Source organism: Somniosus microcephalus, unplaced genomic scaffold (assembly GCF_052327205.1).
Source record: "Somniosus microcephalus isolate GS21.2 unplaced genomic scaffold, FLI_Smic_1.0 scaffold424, whole genome shotgun sequence".
NCBI classification, from domain to species: Eukaryota; Metazoa; Chordata; class Chondrichthyes; order Squaliformes; family Somniosidae; genus Somniosus; species Somniosus microcephalus.
This window is the reverse complement of record NW_028225611.1, coordinates 150,057-169,828: the sequence shown is the minus strand read 5'-3', so window position 1 is coordinate 169,828 and position 19,772 is coordinate 150,057. Positions and strand designations below refer to the sequence as shown.

Sequence of the window (19,772 nt, the reverse complement as noted above, 5' to 3'; positions counted from 1 at the left end):
GGATGTCTTGCTGCAGTTGTACAGGGCCTTGGTGAGACCACATCTTGAGTATTGTGTGCAGTTTTGGTCGCCTTATCTGAGGAAGGGTGTTCTTGCCATGGAAGGAGTTCAGCGAAGATTCACCAGGCTGATACCTGGGATGGCAGGAATGACGTATGAGGAGGGATTGGGCTTGTACTCGCTGGAGTTTAGAAGAATGAGAGGGGATCTCATTGAAACTTATAAAATTCTGACAGGACTGGACAGACTAGATGCAGGAAGGATGTTCCCGATGGTTGGGGAGTCCAGAACCAGGGGTCATAGTCTAAGGATAAGGGGTAAGCCATTTAGGACAGAAATGAGGAGGAATTTCTTCACCCAGAGAGTGGTGAACCTATGGAATTCTCTACCACAGAAGGCAGTAGAGGCCAATTCATTAAATATATTCAAGAAGGAGTTGGATATATTTCTTAAGGCTAAAGGCATTAAGGGGTGTGGGGAAGAAGCAGGGACAGGGTACTGAATTTGGATGATCAACCATGATCTCATTAAATGGCGGAGCAGGCTCGAGGGGCCGAATGGCCTACTCCTGCTCCTATCTTCTATGTTTCTATATTTATCCCGACTCCTTTTCAGGATAAATAGCTGCAGCCGGCGAGAGATGCCGGCTTGAGCAGGTAAGTGCTTTTTAGAGCACTGCTCATTGACCAGGAGGTGCAGGAGGTGCATTCCCCCGGCCTCGCAAACAAACCTGCTGGTGCGATTTGCTACCCTGCCCATGATTTTCCGCCCTCACCGCGATCTGCCTCTTTCCCCGTGATCTTCCGTAGCCCCCACGCCCCCCCCCCCGTGTCCTTCAGAACCCTCGCGCTCTGTCGACACCCCTCCCCATCTAGCCCCAATCTCTTCCTCCCGCCCTCCCTCCTTGCTGCCATACTCTGAGCACCCCCCCCCCACACACTATGCCCCGACCTTCTCTGATTACTGCGGCCTTTTACTGCTGCCTTTCCCAACCGGCAGCCAGACAGCCTATCAGTCGGGCCGGCTGCTAGGCGGGAAATGGTATTAAAAAATACTAATGAGGTCCTGCCGTTAATTTCGACAGGGCCTCCGTGTTCTCGGCATTCCTGGGTGTCCCCCCACAAACATGTGCCCTTGCTCCCTCTCCGCCTCCCTGTAAATATCGGGGCCACTATCTGTGTTTTGGCCTTCTTTCCTATATTCACTGCATTATGTATTGCCAAAGTCTCTACATGCTTGATTTGAATATGACATTGCGCCATACTGTTTTCTCCTACCATAACAGCAGCTAACACAAATGTATTTTCATTTACGAAACAAAAATTACGAATTATAATTAACTGCTAGTGATTTCATAATGGACTTGCACTCAGTGCGAAAGTACTCCCCTCGTCATCATGCAGTCTTCATCTAGAACAACACATTAGGCCATATGTTGTATTTCAGAAGTTGGATTTCAGTATCTGAGGAATAGGCGTAATGTGCAATCGCCTTTTTCCCCAGGTACTCAGCCTGGTCTACTCAGAGGAACACTGCATTCTCTTTACCCAGAGTGTGTTTAGAATGTGGAACTCGCTACCACAGGAGTAGTTGAGGGGAATAGCATAGATGTTATTAAGGGGAAGCTAGGTAAGTAGATGAGGGAGAAAGGAATAAAAGGATATGTTGATAGGGTGAGATGAAGTAGGGTGGGAGGGGGCTCGTGTGGAGCATAAACACCAGCATAGGCCTGTTGGGCTGAATGGCCTGTTTCTCTGTGTATGTGTAATTCTAAGCACTCTTGTAAAGTCAGCTAAATAGGATTCATTGCATTGCCAGGAGGCACGATGACCAGACTACACAATGTCTGAATTTGCAGAATCTGCAACCTGCATGGAATTTACTTTTTATTAATTTGTGGCACAGTTATTTTTAATGCACATAACCCCATTTCTATATTTCTGTCATAATTAGGATACCCTCTGGCAAGTTGTTTCACTAGCCTGCTGGAAGCAACTGGATTCATAACTGTGATTTCTTGCACCCAGCTTCCACATCTTGGAGAAGCCATTTTTGGAAGGCTTCCAATGGACAATGAAAAATTATGGAGCAAATTGCATGAGGATGTTCTTGCACACCTCCTCTAAACTGGTTGCAAAGAAGTCTGACAGAAACCTGGGAAAATAAAATGGGATTGGAAAGGGGGAGAGGAAGACAAACTAAAACAGTTACTGAAAATTCAATAAAAAGCATATCGTAATATTTGTACCCAGGATAGGTTCGACTAAATGTCATCAACAATTGTGAATGTAACAAGGGTTATCATAACGCTTGAAACATTTCACATGTAAAATGCACATTACCTATTTATTGTATGCTTTCTGTAATAATTGCGACACATTGTAGCAAACGTGGGCTGGTTTACTGTCCTGTTCATGGTACAGATCGAGTACCCCTCACTATTCCCTTTGAAGTTGTACAATTGTTTACATGCCTGAACAGAGTCAAAATATGCCTTTCTAAAATCTGTAGCTGCACGCAGGGGTATTGTCTTCCTCTGCTCACTAATGTTAGTGCAAAAGTTGGCATAAAGTGAAGCAACCTGCACTTTTGCAGTAATCAGCGGGCACCACTAGATGTTGCCAGTCAGTCCTGTGACCACTGACACCTATTGGCAGAAATTGGGAATTGCAATATTACCACAATCCATTGGTCCATTCACAGAAGTCTTTTAAATGGTCAAGATTCACCCAAACCCCTCCGACAACGACAATTCAGAAAAACAACATTGTATTTACAGTATGTGGAAAATCACCATCATTCCCGTAACTGTGGTTGGGATCCTCCTTTTTAAGACATGCCTAAAAACTATCCAGATTAGGGCATTGTGGAGAATTGAAAGACAGAAAGATTATTTTCCCTCCTCTCAGTCCTCTTTCCCCGGAGGTGTCACTTAACGTTTAGCATGTGCCCCAAAGATAACAACATTTCTCAATGACATTTTTTTCAAAAAGTAAAATGAACCTAAAACTCCTTGGCAGTGTGGCAGGAGAGACTGTACCTTAAGAATAGCATTTTTAAAAATCTGCAGCGGTAAAATAACACAGAGTTCAGACCGGCAAGGGACAACAGATGACTAAATTGGCTGGGGGCTCCCAATAGCCGAAGCCCGGCTCTGACAGTCATTGTGATTTAAGTGACACATATTATCGGTCAGTGACAAGATATGCCATGGTAGTTTCGTGCAGCAAGACACCCTAATGCACTCGAACACAGTAACAGTGCACGGCCCATATCTAATTCACCCTTATCCACAGGAGGAAGAGAAAAGAAGTAGCTCTGACAAAAGGAGGATCTTCATTTCTCCACACAACTGAATTGCATCGCATCTAACAATGATTCATTTCTGTTTTCCCTGCAGGAGGCCTGAACAGAAGATTGACATCATGCAACAGCCCTGCTTGCATTTGCCTTTAAAATTGTATCACTACAACATCTTGATTTGATCAACATCACTCCATAAAGATATAATACAAATAAATTGGAACATCATACAAATATGCGTCTATATGCAACCACAAATCAGCATGTCATACAAACATATTTTCCAGCAATCTGTCTCCCAAGATATTGCTCCAAGGGTAACAAGAGTAACTGATGGTGTCTTCAGCTTTGGGCACTAAAAACGACTAAAGGTTATGTTTGCAGTATGATGAACATTAACTATTCTTGAGTGGTTTCATCATATGGCAGAAAATATTGCTTTCCTCTAACCTTAGGCTACGTAGAACTCAGCAGTGCAAACACAAGGGTAGCTGTTAGTCAATAATCAGTCCACCAGACAGAAGTCTTTAATCTACATCTCCTGACAACATTCAGGGATGACAGCCTGCCTCTAGGGGGAGCTGGTGTTCAAAGCGCAAAGCTCTTTCCACCACTCCGATTATTAATGTAACCCCAGGAAGAGCTGTGTGCTGGGAGCAGAAAATTAATTAAGTGAAGGGTTTCACCTACAGTAAGGAGCGTACAAAGCAAACAGGCTTCTTGTGCAGTTCATTCACATCCTACCTTCTTTGCAATCTGCTCCAGCAGCGCAGGTCAGGAATGTTTTCAGATGTCTTCCTTAACTGTCAATGAAACTGCTTTTATGGAGTAGTTACACAAATGCTAGGGAGCACAGCAAGCAGCCGCTGCAATTTGGACCGGCATGCTGACTGTGCGCTAACCCATGTTGACTTCGTTTGTTATTTTGATCATTTTAATGAAGTGCCAAGTTTGTTTTATTCGTTCCTGGCCAGCATTTATTGCCCATCCCTAATTGAGGTGGTGAGCCGCCTTCTTGGGCCGCTGCAGTCCTTACTGCAAAGCTCCTGTTTCACAGAAATCACAGAAACCCCACAGTGCAGATAGAGGCCATTTCGGCCCATCGAGCCTGCACCGACACATATCCCAACTGATCCCCGTAACCCCTACACCAACACATATCCCACCCTATCCCCGTAACCCCATGTATTTAATCCCCCTAACACTAAGGGTCAATTTATCATAGCCAATCATCCTAACCCGCACATCTTTGGACTGTGGGAGGAAACCGGAGCACCCGAAGGAAACCCACGCAAACACGGGGAGAATGTGCAAACTCCGCACAGACAGTCACCCGAGGCCGGATTCGAACCCGGGTCCCTGGCGCTGTGAGGCAACAGTGCTAACCACTATGCCACCGTGCCCTCAACTCTCAACTGAGCATTAAGCAGGCTATCGGACAGAGTCAAAGAACTTCACCAATCATAATATGGAAGGCTACTGTGGGAATGGAGACATCAATGTTACATTGGATTTAATTTACGTGGAGCAAAATAAGAACTTTGTATCAGTTTCCAGATGAGTGAAAAGTTCCACGTGGGAAAAGACTTTATGAGCTTTCCCAGTATGAGTCATAAATGGAAGTAGACATTACCAGTTATTTACAACAGTGTAATATGATAGTGTCTTAGCTAAGGCTTAGGTATGTTGGACAAGCGGCAAAGTATACTGGGGTAGCTGTTGACTGTGCAATAGTGCAAAACGGCTGATAGTGAGTCGGCAGCCCGTTGTACACCTCTCCCGATTTTTATTTCAATTGACTTCAACTCGCTTTCACCCGCTTTACACTATCGGACAGAATCAGGATCTACCCCATTGTCACGGCCCAGGATTCTGTGGCCCCTTTTTATTCCACGAATAGGACTCAAGACAAGTTGCCTTGAAATACTTTTGAGCGGAACTTTGCCTAAAAGCCGTTAGCTACACCAGACAATCCCACGCTGATCTGTCAATTCAGTGGCAGTCAAAATGTGTTTTAAATGTGGGATTAACCATTTTTCTAAAGCGTTTCCACACAATGGCCCATCCGTCAACAATGTCTGGTCATTCAGGTCTTTGGAACCTCAGTGGCGATAGGTTTCTTTCATCACTGCTGGCTTTTGAACAGAGGCTTTTTAAAAATCGATACTGACTCCAGAAGTAAAACAAAACCCGAGAAAAGCTACAAAAGGAGTAAAGCAAGAGATAGGCTGCAAATTGAGAAGGCAACATTACGACTGAGAAGGCGAAATAACCGCTGCAGGACAGATATCAGATCGAATATACCTTTCAACATTAAGTAAGAATCACCAGTGACTATTGCACGTGGGTTTTTATTTTGTAACTGGACACAAACTGAAGTTGTGCTGATTGTACCAAGTGATTTTTCATCATACCCAGTCTGCTGTATGTTTTGTCTACTATGGAATAAAGCAGTCTATGAACCTCTCCTGGTGTTGACTCACTCCGCCTTCGGAGTGATGAGAAAATAAATGCCGGATTTTGCTGTAGCAGGGCATCTAATGATGTCTGCCGTTAGTTAGACCTGCCCCAGCACCCTTCAGATCAAACCAGCTGATAGTGCGAGCTGCTAACGGCGCAGAGAGGGAAACCTGGCGTCTGGGACCTGAGTGACCAGGCAACAGCCTTGGTATCTCCTTCACCAATCAGGTTAAGGATTGGGAACTAAACAGGGGAAGGACGGAGAAGAAGGGTAAATTAGAGTGGGTGAATTCAATGCCAAATCAAGAACAGAAAAATAAATAGAGGGAGGAAGAAAGATTGCCCAAAGAGAGAGAGAGAGAAAAGAGACAGAATGGAAAAGTAAGAAAACAAATGTAAAAATTTTAAATTTGACATTTTAAAAATCTAAACTAATTTACAACCTGAAGGCATGAGACTCCACACTTATAATAGTTAATTCTCGGTGCCAGAGCGGTTGATTGGCAGCCATTAACACTTAACACATTGTTAAAAGGGTAATTAGGCATGTAATTACTAGCCCTAAATATCTGTGGTGGGTTTAGTTTGTATCTATCGCCCAAATACAGCATCTTCACGACATTCAATGCCTGTCAATGGTGAGGCAATCAGCGAGATACCGTTTTCGTGAAGTTAACGGCGGAGCGGTGCACCTCGCACAGCAACTTTTGGATATTCGCATTTAACCACGCATCGACTCCTCGCCTGAAATTGCTGTACCATTTACCCATCAATAACGGCAAGCACCATTAGGCTCACTGTTATTTTGACAGCAAAATCTGGCCCATTATGTTCTCAAAACAGAGATCCACTCCATATCATAGGGGTGTTTCACTGTTCCCTTGCGGGTCTCACGATTGTGCTACCAGATACAGGACAGTGGGTAACCAGACTGGTTAAGGGAACAACTGACACCATTGAACCTGAGTAGATACCTGTGGCAGACCAGAATTTGTAACAATATTTTATCATTTTTTAAATATTTAACTCTTAAATTTAAAAAAAACTAATCTAATGGTCTCCGAAGGAAGTTTTCTTTTGATGGACTTTGCTAAATCATATTAAATGGCTGTCTGTGTCTTATAAAGGGAACAGTGTATACTTGGGAGAGACGACAACATAGAAATCTAATTGGTTAATTTATAACCATTGTCTAAAACTCAACGTGAAATTACAGCCTTGAGATCGTTACAACAACTTTGCATTTGTTTTTTCAATGTATGTTTTTGTGCCAATCCAGATGAGGAATATCAGTACAGATGACTTTTGATTTCAGGTGCCTGGTGTCAGCATCAAGTATTCCTTAGCCAGTTGTAGTACAATCAAATGGAAAGTAAAACTCCATCTCCTCTACTCAACCCCAATTTGTAAAAGGAACTCCTGGTGCACAAGTGTGACATTTCCATCTGTCAGGTCGCTAAGATTGAGTGCGTCAGATTGAGGGCAACTTGTTGCTGTGGAGTCATGACCATGAAGCACTGCCTTGAGACTGCGCACACTTATTTCTTGTCGGACACGTAATGCCAGCAAAGAGAAAGGAGATTTTCACCCTCCAGCTTGAATGGACTTGAACGTCTGCCAGAGGTGAAGGAACGTCAGTTTAGAAATTATTGTTGGCAGTATTAGTGGACAATGTTTAATCTGTTTCAGGAAAATTTTTAGTTCACTGTTTTATTTAAAGTATGTTAATATTCCACTAAAATAACATAGATAACATTAAGCATTCATCTGCCAATAAAAGTAATTTCTACACAATTGTTCCAATCACCTATGCCACTCACATAGTCAATTACAAATGGTCACTCAGTCAATTGCAAGTCACTCAGTTCCTTTATTGCTAATAATTTTATGACATAAATGGTGAACCCAGTGGGACTATGGTGTTATTTTTGTTGAAAGCGATCTCGGTATTCACATGGTAGGATTAATAATTGTAAAAACCACTGCAACTTGATCGAGTAGCAATGTTGGGTTGATTACTGGGAAATAATACTGTCAGCATATATTACATGTCTATTATTTTCTCAAGAGAGGCTGGCAATACAACTAGCATGTAACAAAATCATAAGTTGTCGTCAGACTCACAAATGGAAATGGAAAAATAACAGAATGTGGACATCCCCCCGGTATTCAATTAATAATGTTTGTTATGGATCTCTCTTCTAGTCAGTACATGGGGCAGGCAGCATTTCACAGATTTCTATTAACACAGCAAATGCTAAATCCAATAGTAGTCAGTAAGAGGCACAACTCAAGTGAGTCTCCTTTGTCAGTGCATTCATTTCAATCATATTTTGTTCAAATCACTTGCTTCAACAGTTGGCATAGTTAGTCGTGTCCACTTGTAATTGAGTGCGGGCCATTATTGCTAGTGGTGGCCACTTGTAATCAAGTGAAAGCCATTATATCAATTGCTGACAATTCATAAAGAGATGCCAGCCCCAAGATTTAATTGTGGTCGCTTGTAATCGAGTGCTGGCCATTTGTACGTGGTGGGCATTAGTGTGATTACTTGTGCAACAGTCGAAATAAGGTGGTCAATCTTCATGGTATTATCTTCTACAGAAAGCACTTTATTTGCTTACGAATACACAATGCTGTACTATATACCACCTCAAAACACATCATTGTCTTGTGTGTTTATGATATTATCATGATGAAAATAACACATGGCTCTTATGCCTCCCCAAACTATTATTATTGTTATATGAAGACTCTGTCCCCTGAGCTAGATCTAACCGTAACATTCACTTCCAGTTTCTTAGTCCCATCTACTCTCTGGGTCACGTATTAATCACTGGTCGTATTTTCTTTTTAAGGTCATGGACCATAATCCTGAAATTTCCAAGTTTGGTGATCTGAAGCTCGGCAGGGCAGGAATTAACTGCCCAGTCTGGAGTTAGGTGAGTTCCTAGCCAAGCAAACTGACCCATTTGGATTTAAGCTCATTGGAATATTGCTGGTGGGGAATTGGTCGGGACTGTTGCCAGCAACATGGCAGAAGCGCCCCATTGGGGGGCGGGGGAGGAGTTGGAATGTGGTGACATTTGAAGGCAGCCTGCACTTAAAGTGAGTGTCCTCAATCCTTAACTGGCCACAGCAGAAGCAAGTGAAGGAAAGAGGAGAACAGGTAATTTTTACAATGAGTTAGAGTGCCTCTTAAATGAGGTAAAGCTGAGGAAAGATACACTTTTTGGTGTTAAACTTAAGGGAAATTGCCTGAAAACTGTGCTGTAAGAGCAGCCTGTAAGGAAGCAGCAGCAGCTGTTGGTAGAATCCTGCTGACCACCAGGATAGCTGACAAGGGTAAGCAGGGTAGATGCTTGGGAGGAAATATTTGGTTGCTTTGCGCATCCCGTTAGCGCCCTGAGGGGGCGCAAACAAGGCAGAAAGCACCTAGTGCCTGGGTGCGGTGCTGTTAACACCTCCCGTGAAATTCAGCGGGAGGTTAGCGGTGGCGGTAGCCGGTAGCGCCCCGCGGTGCTGCGCCTCTGGCGGTGATGTCTTCGCTGTACGCAACGCCCTGGCCGCAAACTTGGCTCGTGCCCCCTGACCTATCACCGGACGCTGTGTCTGACAGGGTCAGGGTGGCGTTTTTGTGGCCAGGGTAGCGCAAATTATAGGGCAGGTGTCAGGCCGCCATTTTTTTTGGGCCGCCTGCAAGCACCTGCCCCCTCTGGCCTCCTCTTGTGGGGTGCCAGCCACGATCCGTCAGCCCGGCACTCCTCTTGAGTGCCAGGCTCTTTTGCCGGCTTCCCGGTGCTCCAGCAGGGCCCCAGCGTGCGCTGCGCTAGGCCCCTCCCCTTTAATCAGGGGAGGGAGGTGTGAGGGTGCCGGTCAGTTCCTTCAGTAACCCCTAGATGGCACCTTCACTGGTTGGTTCCTCTTTTTGCGAGACAAATAAGTTAAACAAATAAACTGTAAACAAAACTCTAATAACCCTTTAAATAAACCTTAACAAATCAAATTAAAATTTGGTTGTTTGAACTAATTATGCACTCCAGTCCCCGCGGCGCCCACTGGTCACGAAATTGCTCGAGCGCGCCGGTGGACACCGCGTGCTCCATCTCTAGGGCCACCCGGGCGCAAACATGGCCACGGAAGAGAGGGAGGCAATCCGGTCGGACGACCCCCTCGACCGCCCGCTGCCTGGACCAATTAATGGCCTTCTTGGCCAGGCCCAGGAGCAGACCCACGAGGAGGTCCTCCAACCTGCCCGCTCCCCTCCGCACCGGGTGACCGTAGATCAAGAGCGTGGGACTGAAGTGCAACCAAAACTTGAGGAGCAGCCCCTTCAAATAATGAAAGAGGGGCTGCAACCTCTCACACTCACTATATGCGTGAAACACGGACTCCTCCAGACCGCAAAACAAACAGGCAGCCTGGGAGTCCGTAAACAAACTTAAGAGTCTATTGCACGGGACTGCTCTGTGCAACACCCTCCAGGCCAAGTCCCCAATAGAACAAGGGAGGACTCCCGCATAGAGAGCCCCCCATTGGGGACCTCCGCCTCCGTCGGAAGGTAAAACGGCACGCCACGGCGTGTCCGGACGGCAGGCGAAGATGGCAAAGTGGAAGGTGTGCAGGAGCAGCCCGTACAGGAAACCCCTCCGTGCGGAATGAAAAGGCACGGAGGGCATTTCCTCGAGACGGCTCAGGTTGTGAGGCGCCGATCCCCGAGGGGAGTTTCGGGGCAGGGCGCCGATAAGGAACTCCGTCCGAACGGGGGTAAGCTCGGACGGAATCGCCCCACGTGCCTGAGCCGCCTCGATACATCTCGTGGCGCCGGGGGGCAGCATCGCTTTCACCGCCCCGATGGCATTGGCCGCGAGCCGGACGCTGTTCCAGGACATGCGCCACGCCAACTCCTCTGGCGCCATCCAGCCCGCTCCTCCGCCATCGAGTAGGTCCCCGACTCTAGTCAACCTGGCAGGCACAGCCCTGCGCTCCGCCAGCCACCCGAACCCGCGGACGTGGAGGTGCGGATTCCTGAACAGCGGCTCCCGGAGGACAGCCGCCATTCCTGACGGGGGAGAGCTCCGCCTGGAGGCGACGCAGCTCCAAACCCATAGTAGTTCCTGGTAGAAGACAGGCAGCTCCCGCAGGCTGGCATGCCTGCCGCTCAGTTCCAAAAACAGGAGCTGCATGTCGTAATTGAGGCCGTGCAGCTGGCGGAAAAAATACGTCGCCAGCGCACACCATCTCGGAGGATTCTCGACGTACAGGTATCTCTGCAGCGTCTGAAGATGGAAAGTCGCAGCCTGGGTGCGGAGGCACACCAACGCCTGACCGCCCTCCCTAAGCGGGAGACTCAGAACCGCGGCAGAGACCCAGTGCTTCCTTTTGTCCCAGAAGAAGTCGACGAGCTTCTTCTGTATCTTGGCGACAAACGCAGGGGGAGGGATCAAAGTGACGAACCGGTACCACAACATGGCGGCCACCAGTTGGTTTATGACCATCGCTCGACCCCTGTAGGACAACACTCGGAGTAATCCTGTCCAGCGTCCTAAGCGAGCGGTGACTTTGGCCTCCAACTCTTGCCAGTTCGCCGGCCAGGCATCCTCGGCAGGACTGAGGTAGACTCCCAAGTAGAGGAGGTGTGTAGTGCTCCAGGCAAAGGGCCTGAACTCCTCCAGCAGGGAGTCCACCCGCCACTGACCCACCAGGAGTCCGGAACATTTCTCCCAGTTGATCCTGGTGGAGGATGCGTCCGAGTAAATCTGCTGGCATTCCCGCATCCTCCGCAAGTCAACGGGATCCGTGACCATGAGGAGCACGTCATCGGCGTAAGCCGAGAGGACCACCTCCATGCCCGGCCCTTGCAGAGCCAGTCCCGCCAACCTCTTCCGCAAGAGGCGCAGGAAAGGCTCTACGCAAATGGCATATAACTGGCCGGACATGGGGCATCCCTGACGCACCCCCCTCCCGAAGCGAAGGGGCGCCGTCAAGGACCCGTTAACTTTAATCAGACACTCCGCAGCAGCGTACAGAAGTCGGATCCGGGCGACAAAATGCGTCCCGAACCCGAATGCGCGCAGAGTCCCGAAAAGATACTCGTGATCCACCCTGTCGAACGCCTTCTCCTGATCCAAGGAAAGGAAGGCGACCGACAGACAAGCCCTCTGGGAATGGTGGACCAGGTCCCGGACCAGATGGATGTTATCATGGATGGTCCGGCCCGGGACCGTGTAGGACTGGTCGGGGTGGATCATGTGGGCCAGCACGGCGCCAAGGCGAACAGACATGGCCCTGGCAAAGATTTTGTAATCCGTGCTGAGGAGGGAGACCGGGCGCCAGTTCTTAAGGAGGCGGAGATCACCCCTCTTAGGCAGCAGGACAATCACCGCCCTGCGCCAAGAGAGGGGCATCTCCCCGGTCGCCAAACATTCACCCAGGACCCGCGCGTAGTCGCCCCCCAGGACGCCCCAGAACGCCCTGTGGAACTCCACGGTCAGCCCGTCCAGCCCCGGGGACTTCCCCCTAGAGAGCTGGCGGAGGGCGCCGGACAGCTCCTCCAAACTCAGAGGAGCGTCCAATTTTTTTGCGCCCTCCAGGCCGACCTTCGGCAGGTCCTCCCACAAAACTCTGCGCGCGTCCTCGCTGGACGGATCCGGAGAGAACAGAGCCCCGTAATAGGCGCGGGTCTCCGCGCGGATTCCCTCCAGATCCGAGACCAGAGATCCGTCGTCGGCCAGCAGCTCCAAGAGCTGCTTACGGACCCCCCGTCTTTTTTCCAGCGAGTAGAAGAAGGGGGAGCCGCGGTCCAGGTCCCGCAGGAACTGGATCCGCGACCTCACGTACGCGCCTCGGGACCCGACGAGCTGCAGGTCCTTCAGCACGCCCTTCTTCTCTTCGTACACCAGCCGCAGGGCCGGGTCCTCGACGACTTGACCGAGACGGGACTCCAGGTCGAGCACCTCCTTCTCCAACTGCCCGACCCGGGCCTCCCGCCTCTTGGTCGACCCCTTCGCGTACTCCTGGCAGAAGAGATGGATGTGAGCCTTGCCCACATCCCACCATAGCCTCAAGGAGGGGAAGCCCCCCTGCTTCCTTCTCCAGCCGGCCCAGAACCGACCGAACGAATCCCGGAACCGTGCGTCCTCCAGCAGCAGGTTGTTAAAGTGCCAATACGCGGACCCCCCCCGTGCGCGCAGCAGAACGAGCTCCGCCCACACCAGGTGGTGGTCCGTGCACGGCACCGGCCGCATGGAAGCCGCCGGAACGCAGGAGACGTATGCCCGAGAAATGTAGAGGCAGTCGATCCTGGACGCTCCTCTCCCAGACCTCACGCAAGTGAAGGCGCTGGAGTCGGGATGGAGATTTCGCCAGACGTCCACCAAGTCGAGGGACCCGACCAGGTCCCTCAACTTCTCCATCGCCGCCGGGCAAGGCAGGGCGCCCGTGCGGTCCCTCGCCTCGAGGGTACAATTAAAATCCCCCCCGAGGATAACGCACTCGCCCGCGTCGATGGAGCCCAAAAGAGTGGACACTTCTTCAAAGAAGCGCGCCTGCTGTGCACCGGCCTGAGGGGCGTACACGTTCACTAGATGGAGCGGCACGCCCCCCAGGCGAACAGTGACCTGGAGCAAGCGGCCCGGCACGAGCTCCTTGACCCCCAAGATCTCCGGCTGAAAATGCGGGGCCAACAAGATAGCCACCCCACTGGAAACACTGGAGAGGTGACTCATGTTGACCCCTCCTTGCCACTCCAGGAGCCACGTGGCCTCGTCTCCCGGAACGGTGTGGGTTTCTTGCAGGAAGCACACCGCATACTTCCCGTCCCGAAGGACCGAAAAGTTATTAAATCTGCGGCTAGCTTCCCTGCTGCCGTTGATGTTGAGGCTCGCTATGGTTATCTTCATTTCAGAAGCATAAACCAACCCCTACTTATCACTAACGGGGGAAGGAAGGGCGGCCGCTAGTCGACCGCCACTTCCTTAGCAGCCCAGTGAGGAACAACCGGAACTGACGCAGCTCGAGCGGGCTCACGCCCGCGTCCTCGCCCATGGTCTTGTAGGCGACGCGGGCCGACCCGATGAGCAGCGCCAGCTCCGACCATCTGTCAAGGGCCCGCCGGGTGCCCTGGCGACCCTGGCACGCGGCCACAAAGTCCCGGAGCTCCCTGATGGGAATAAGAATGAGGGGGGTCCCGGCGAGGGGCGCGAGGTCATCCATCGCCTCATCGGCGAAGGAATCTAAGTCCTCCTCCGCCCCTACCACCGAGTCCCCGTCCTCCTCCGGGGGGTCGCCACTGGCGGCCGAACCGTCCGCCACGCAGTGCGCATCGGGCGGCTCGGCCGCGACGGCCGGCCCCGCCTCCGCCCGGATCCCACCCCCAGGATCGGTAGCGGAGGATTCCTCCCTGGGCTCCTCTAGGGGGGCCGGGCCAGAAGACGGCGGCAGTCCGGAGACCCCCTCCGCCCCAGGCGCCAGGACGACCGGAGAGACCGGAAAGACGGGAGAATACGTGGACCCGACCCCCTCCAAGTCACCCGGCGCCGGAGACACAGACAGAGGGCCCTCCTCCACCACGCCACCGGCCTCCGACCCAGCAGATGGGGTAAATTGTTGACAGACCTCGACGAAGTCGAGCAGCACCTGGGAAAAGTCCGGGCCGCTCTGGGCGAGCTCATCTTCCGCGAGGCCGCCCGACCCGTCGAGGGGCAGTTCCACCGTTAAGGGGTCAATCCCCGCCGCAGGTTGTTCCGCGACCCCCCCCACGGGCAGGGTCTCGTCCCCATCCCCGGGAGGCACAAACTGGGCAGACGCCTCTGCCTCAGCCTCCCCAGGGACAGGCGACCCCTGCCGTTCGCCCGCGATGGTGTCAGCGGTGGGGTGGGGCGCAGTATCCGCGGCGGGCGACGACTCCCCCCGACTGGAGGGACCTTCCTCCTCCCGGTCCTCCTCCTCGTCCAGGGGGTCGTGCCTTCTCTTGAGCGTGGAGGGGTAGAGGGAGGCCTCCATTTCCTCAGGGGCCTCCCCTGCTCCCTGCGGTGGAGCGAGTTCTTTGGGTCCCCCGGGCCCGAGCCCGGCCACAGGTTCTAGCGTACCCGCCTCGGCGGTCGCGGCCACGGGCTCAGGCACGAGGTCCCCCTCACCTCCGCACTCCGCGATCAGCGCGATGACGCGCTCGGGCGTCAGGGGCTCCAAATCAAGTGGGACACCCTCCACGGGGGGACCCACCCTGCGGTTTTTGGTCTTGTACCGCGCCTTCTTTCCGACTGGACCTCCCTCCTCCCCCCCGCCGGAGGCCTGGATGGCGATGGCCTCCGACGACGACCGCGCCCCGGTGGCATTTGTTTGGGAGGGGGCACGGCTAGACCCGGAGGGAGGAGCGGCGGCGGCGCCAGCCTTGGCCACGCCAGTCACCCTGGCGGCTTTGGAGGCGGGGCAGTTTTTCCGAACGTGCCCCACCTCCTTACAGGCGTGGCACCGCACGCCGTCCGTCGTCCAGAAGACGCGGTACGGGGTCCCCTCGTGGAGGACCGTGAAGGCCCCGTCCGTCTCCCCCTCCCGCGCCAGCTGGATAAAGGCCTGGCGCCGGAAGGAGAAGACATGGCGAAGGCTGCTCTCCCGGAATCCGAGCGGGATCGGAGAAATCCCCGACCTCACCTCCCCAAGTTGGTATAAGTGGGGGAGGAGGAGCTCACCGGCGATAAAGGGCGGGACGTTTGATAGAACGACCCTCTGCGCGGTGGCCTCAAGAGGGTCCACCGGCAGGAAGGTCCCGCCCACGGTGAGCCCCTTGGCGATGGCCAGGGCCACCGCCCGCTCGGACTCCAGGAAGAATACAGCCTTCCCATACATTTTCGAGGCGGCCACTATGGCCGGAGGGCCGACTACCCCAGCCATAGCCTTGACGCACGCCTCGACGGTCATGTTGGGGTGGGTGTAGCTCTTCACCCCAAGCTTCTTAGTCATTAGCCGGAACGGCGATGGGGCAGCGGCAGCAGCGGGAGCGGCCGTGGCTTTGGCCGCCGCCGCCGCGTAAGTCATCGCCGGCCCCGTCACCGCCGAAGAAGTACTGGCCATCATGGGGTGGTTCTTAAAAAAGAGCTACACACACCCCAACTTTGTCGCAGGCCTGGAGGTTTTTAATGGCCTCGGTAAGAGAGTCCTGAGCAGAGGGAGTGTAAATGTACTGGGCCACCTCTCCCCTTAATGGTATAAATTGGGAGGGGGCCCTTTCCTCCCTCTGCTCAATTAGTAATAATAAACAGGAAAGGAGGTGCCTTTTGGAGAGGCAGAGAGAGGACAAAGAGAGAGAGAGAGAGGGGGGGTGGGAAGGAGGGGGGGGCCGCAAAGGCAGGGTCCCCACTCAACGATGGTAGACGGTGGGTGGGTTTCGGCAGGGTGTACTCCCCCGATGGTAACTCACAAAGTCTTTAAGCTATAAGCTGGTCTTCGGGCAGGGGGAGAGGATGTCTTCGCCTGGGCAGACCGGAGAACGCCCAAGGTCAGCCCACACCAGGTCTTCACGATGCGCAGGAACAAGCTTCACCTGGGCAGGCTCCAGCCAACCCAGGCCAGGCTTTCGGCCCGTCTTCTTTTCCTCCCCCCGCCTAGAATGCAAAAGTCTTTAGGGGGAATACACAGAGACACCCACCTGCAGATGTTTGAGTTGCAGCTCCTCCCCTCCTTCCAAGTGGAGCTGTTTGTATCCTCTCTCCCCCTCTCCCTCTCCTGGGCTGGAGGCCGAATTGGGAGGCAGTGCTGGAAAAGGCCTCACCTGTTCTAATGCTGGCCTCCTCCTCTGTCCTCCACTCCTTCCTCTCCAGGCACCTCTGTCGATGATATAGATGGGTTGGTGTGGGAAGGTTGTAGTGGTGGTGGCCTGGGGTCACTCCTTCCTTCCACTTTACTCCCAGGCCAAGGCAACCACACACTCTCTCCCCACAGCAGCAGCAGCAGCAGCTGAGCAACACAACCTGCTCCTCTGGCTGCAAGGAACAGACTGAGCTTGTCAGGGGGCCAGTCAATCCCTTCAATCAACCTCTAGATCGCACCTTTACTGGTTGGTTTCCCTTTGTTAATTGTTACTTGTTTCTCCTGTTTATTACTTAACTGCCTTTTATCTGGTTTATTGGTTTCACCTGTTTTTGCTTGTATTTAAGTTCTGTGGTTTCTTCCCTCTGGGTTCAGTCCCGACAAGGTGCTCAGTTTTGGACAAGCCGGTTGCCCTGTGGTAGCTTGTCTTGAGCTCAGTTTGGACAAGCCGGTTGCCTCATGGTAGCTTGTCTTGAGTTCCTATCTTGACAAGCCGGTTGCCCTAAGGTAGCTTGTCTTGAGCTCAGTCTGGACAAGCCGGTTGCCTCACGGTAGCTTGTCTAGAGTTCCTATCTTGACTAGCCGTTTGCCTATGTGGTAGCTTGTCTTGAGCTCTTATGTTTTGCAACTGTTTACCTGTGTGATTCTAGTAAAGTACTGTTATTTAAGACTGCATATCTGCTTCTCGCCTCATCTGTCTGCACTTGGGTCCAGAACCAGCCTCGCCCGGACAGCATGGCCCTGTGTCTACACGGCCCCGTGACAGCAACCCTGACAGGAGGCCTGCAGTTCCGCGGCACTATGTGCCGACATGCATGGCGCTGCTGCATGTAGCGCCACGATATTCAATGGTAGTGCCCCAGGAAGGAAGGGGAGTGCTTCCAGAAACACCCCGCCTCCTGCTTGGGGCGCTACCAATCAATTTTGGGCCCGGGGGTGCTAACTTTTTCGGGGCGCTAATTTTTCCCCCTTGGATTCAACACCCAATCAGTGCAATGGAATCACGGAGACATGTGTGCACTTTGATGTTCTTGTACACTTGTAATTCATCTATTTCAGGAGGTGAAAGATTACATAAATGAAAGAAGGAATATGAGAATGTAACACAGCACTGTATCTACACAGCCCTCATGCAGGAGAAGATTGCCTTTAACATCCATGAACGAAGGGCTACAGGTGGTGGACTACCTGTTAACACCCCAGAGGGAAAACACATTGGAGGCACCTGAAATAAATATTCCCCAATTGGTTTAAGGCCAGCAATGATTGAAATACTTTATCGGGTGCCAACTTTTGTGTGTTGCTGTAATTTAAAAAAAAATGTACTTCTTTCTATTCCATAATAAATATTTTTCAGTACTTTATTTCTTTAAACAAAGATAAACTATCCCTCCTCGTCCTTCTTGACTTGTCTGCAGCCTTTGACACGGTTAACCACTCCATCCTCCTCCAATGCCTCTCCACAGTCGTCCAGCTGGGTGGGACTGCACTCGCCTGGTTCCATTCTTATCTATCTAATCATAGCCAATGGCTTCTTTTCCCACTCCTGCATCAAAACCTCTGGTGTCCCCCAAGGATCTATCCCTGTCCCCCTCCTATTTCTCATCTACATGCTGCCTCTTGGCAACATCATCCGAAAACACAGCGTCAGTTTCCACATGTACACTGACGACACCCAGCTCTACCTCACCACCACTTCTCGCGACCCCGCCACGGTCTCTAAATTGTCAGACTGCTTGTCCGACATCCAGTTCTGGATGAGCAGAAATTTTCTCTAATTAAATATTGGGAAGACCGAAGCCATTGTTTTCGGTCCCCGCCACAAACTCCGTTCCCTAGCCACTGACTCCATCCCTCTCCCTAACATCTGTCTGAGGCTGAACCACACTGTTTGCAACCTTGGTGTCATATTTGACCCTGAAATGAGCTTCCGACCACATATCCATGGCATAACTAAGACTGCCTATTTCCACCTCCGTAACATCGCCCGTCTCCGCCCTTGCCTCAGCTCATCCGTTGCTGAAACCCTCATCCATGCCTTTGTTACCTCTAGACTTGACTATTCTAATGCATTCCTGGCTGTTCTCCCATGTTCTACCCTTTGTAAACTTGAGGTCATCCAAAACTCGACTGCTCATGCCCGTGTCCCGTTAACCCATCACCCCTGTGCTCGCTGACCTACATTGGCTCCCAGTTAAGCAATGCCTCGATTTTAAAATTCTCATCCTTGTTTTCAAATCCCTCCATGGCCTCGCCCCTTCCTATCTCTGTAAACTCCTTCAGCCCCACAACAAATCCCCCCCCACCCTGAGATATCTGCGCTCCTCTAATTCTGTCCTCTTGAGCATCCCTGATTATAATCGCTCAAACATTGGTGATCGTGTCTTCTTTTGCCTAGGCCCTAAGCTCTGGAATTCCCTTCCTAAACCTCTCCACCTCTCTTTTAAGACACTCCTCTCCACCTCTCCTTTAAGACACTCCTTAAAACTCACCTCTTTGACCAAATCTGCCCTAATTTCTCTTTATGTGACTCGGTGTCAAATTTGTTTTCTTATAATACTCCTGTGAAGCGCCTTGGGACTTTTTACCACATTAAACTCGCTATATAAATACACGTTGTTGTTGTTGTTAAATTAATGGGTATAGCTTTAAAAGGAATAATGATGTGATGCTGTAATGATAGCGGGCCCCTTGGTGCACAGCTTACTGTATAGGAGGTAAGCAGAGTGCGCCCCAAACCAAGCTGCTGAGCTGGGTCCGCTGGACTTCGAGACACTGATACTCCCAACAGACATCCATTTGGTCTACTTTTCGATATTGTAGTTCACTTATTGGCGCAAGTATAAAGCAAAACAGAAGAGGATACCCAATGATCAGGAAAGAGGCTACCACATGTTCAAGAACCTAAGAACAGAAGAAATAGGAGCAGGAGTAGGCCATACAGCCCATCGAGCCTGCACCACCGCTCAATAAAATCATGGCTGAACTTTTACATCAACTCCACTTTCCTGCCCTATCCCCATACCCCTTGATTCACTTAATGCCCAAAAATCTATCGATTTCAGTCTTGAATATACTCAGTGCTGAGCATCTACAGCCCTCTGAAGTGGAGAATCCCGAAGATTCACAACTCTCTGAGTGAAGAAATGTATCCTCATCTCAGTCCTAAAAGGCCAACCCCTTATCTTGAGACTATGACCCAT

The 19,772-nt window shown here is 51.2% G+C and overlaps 1 long non-coding RNA gene across 1 annotated transcript; it reads left to right on the top strand.

Moving 5' to 3' along the window:
* The first annotated feature begins 5,387 nt into the window (after nucleotides 1-5,387).
* Nucleotides 5,388-18,008, top strand: LOC147081774 (uncharacterized). The gene is made up of 3 exons (XR_015076448.1): nucleotides 5,388-5,620; nucleotides 8,622-8,705; nucleotides 17,629-18,008. It is a non-coding gene; the product is annotated as an uncharacterized LOC147081774 (long non-coding RNA).
* Nucleotides 18,009-19,772: the final 1,764 nt, after the last annotated feature.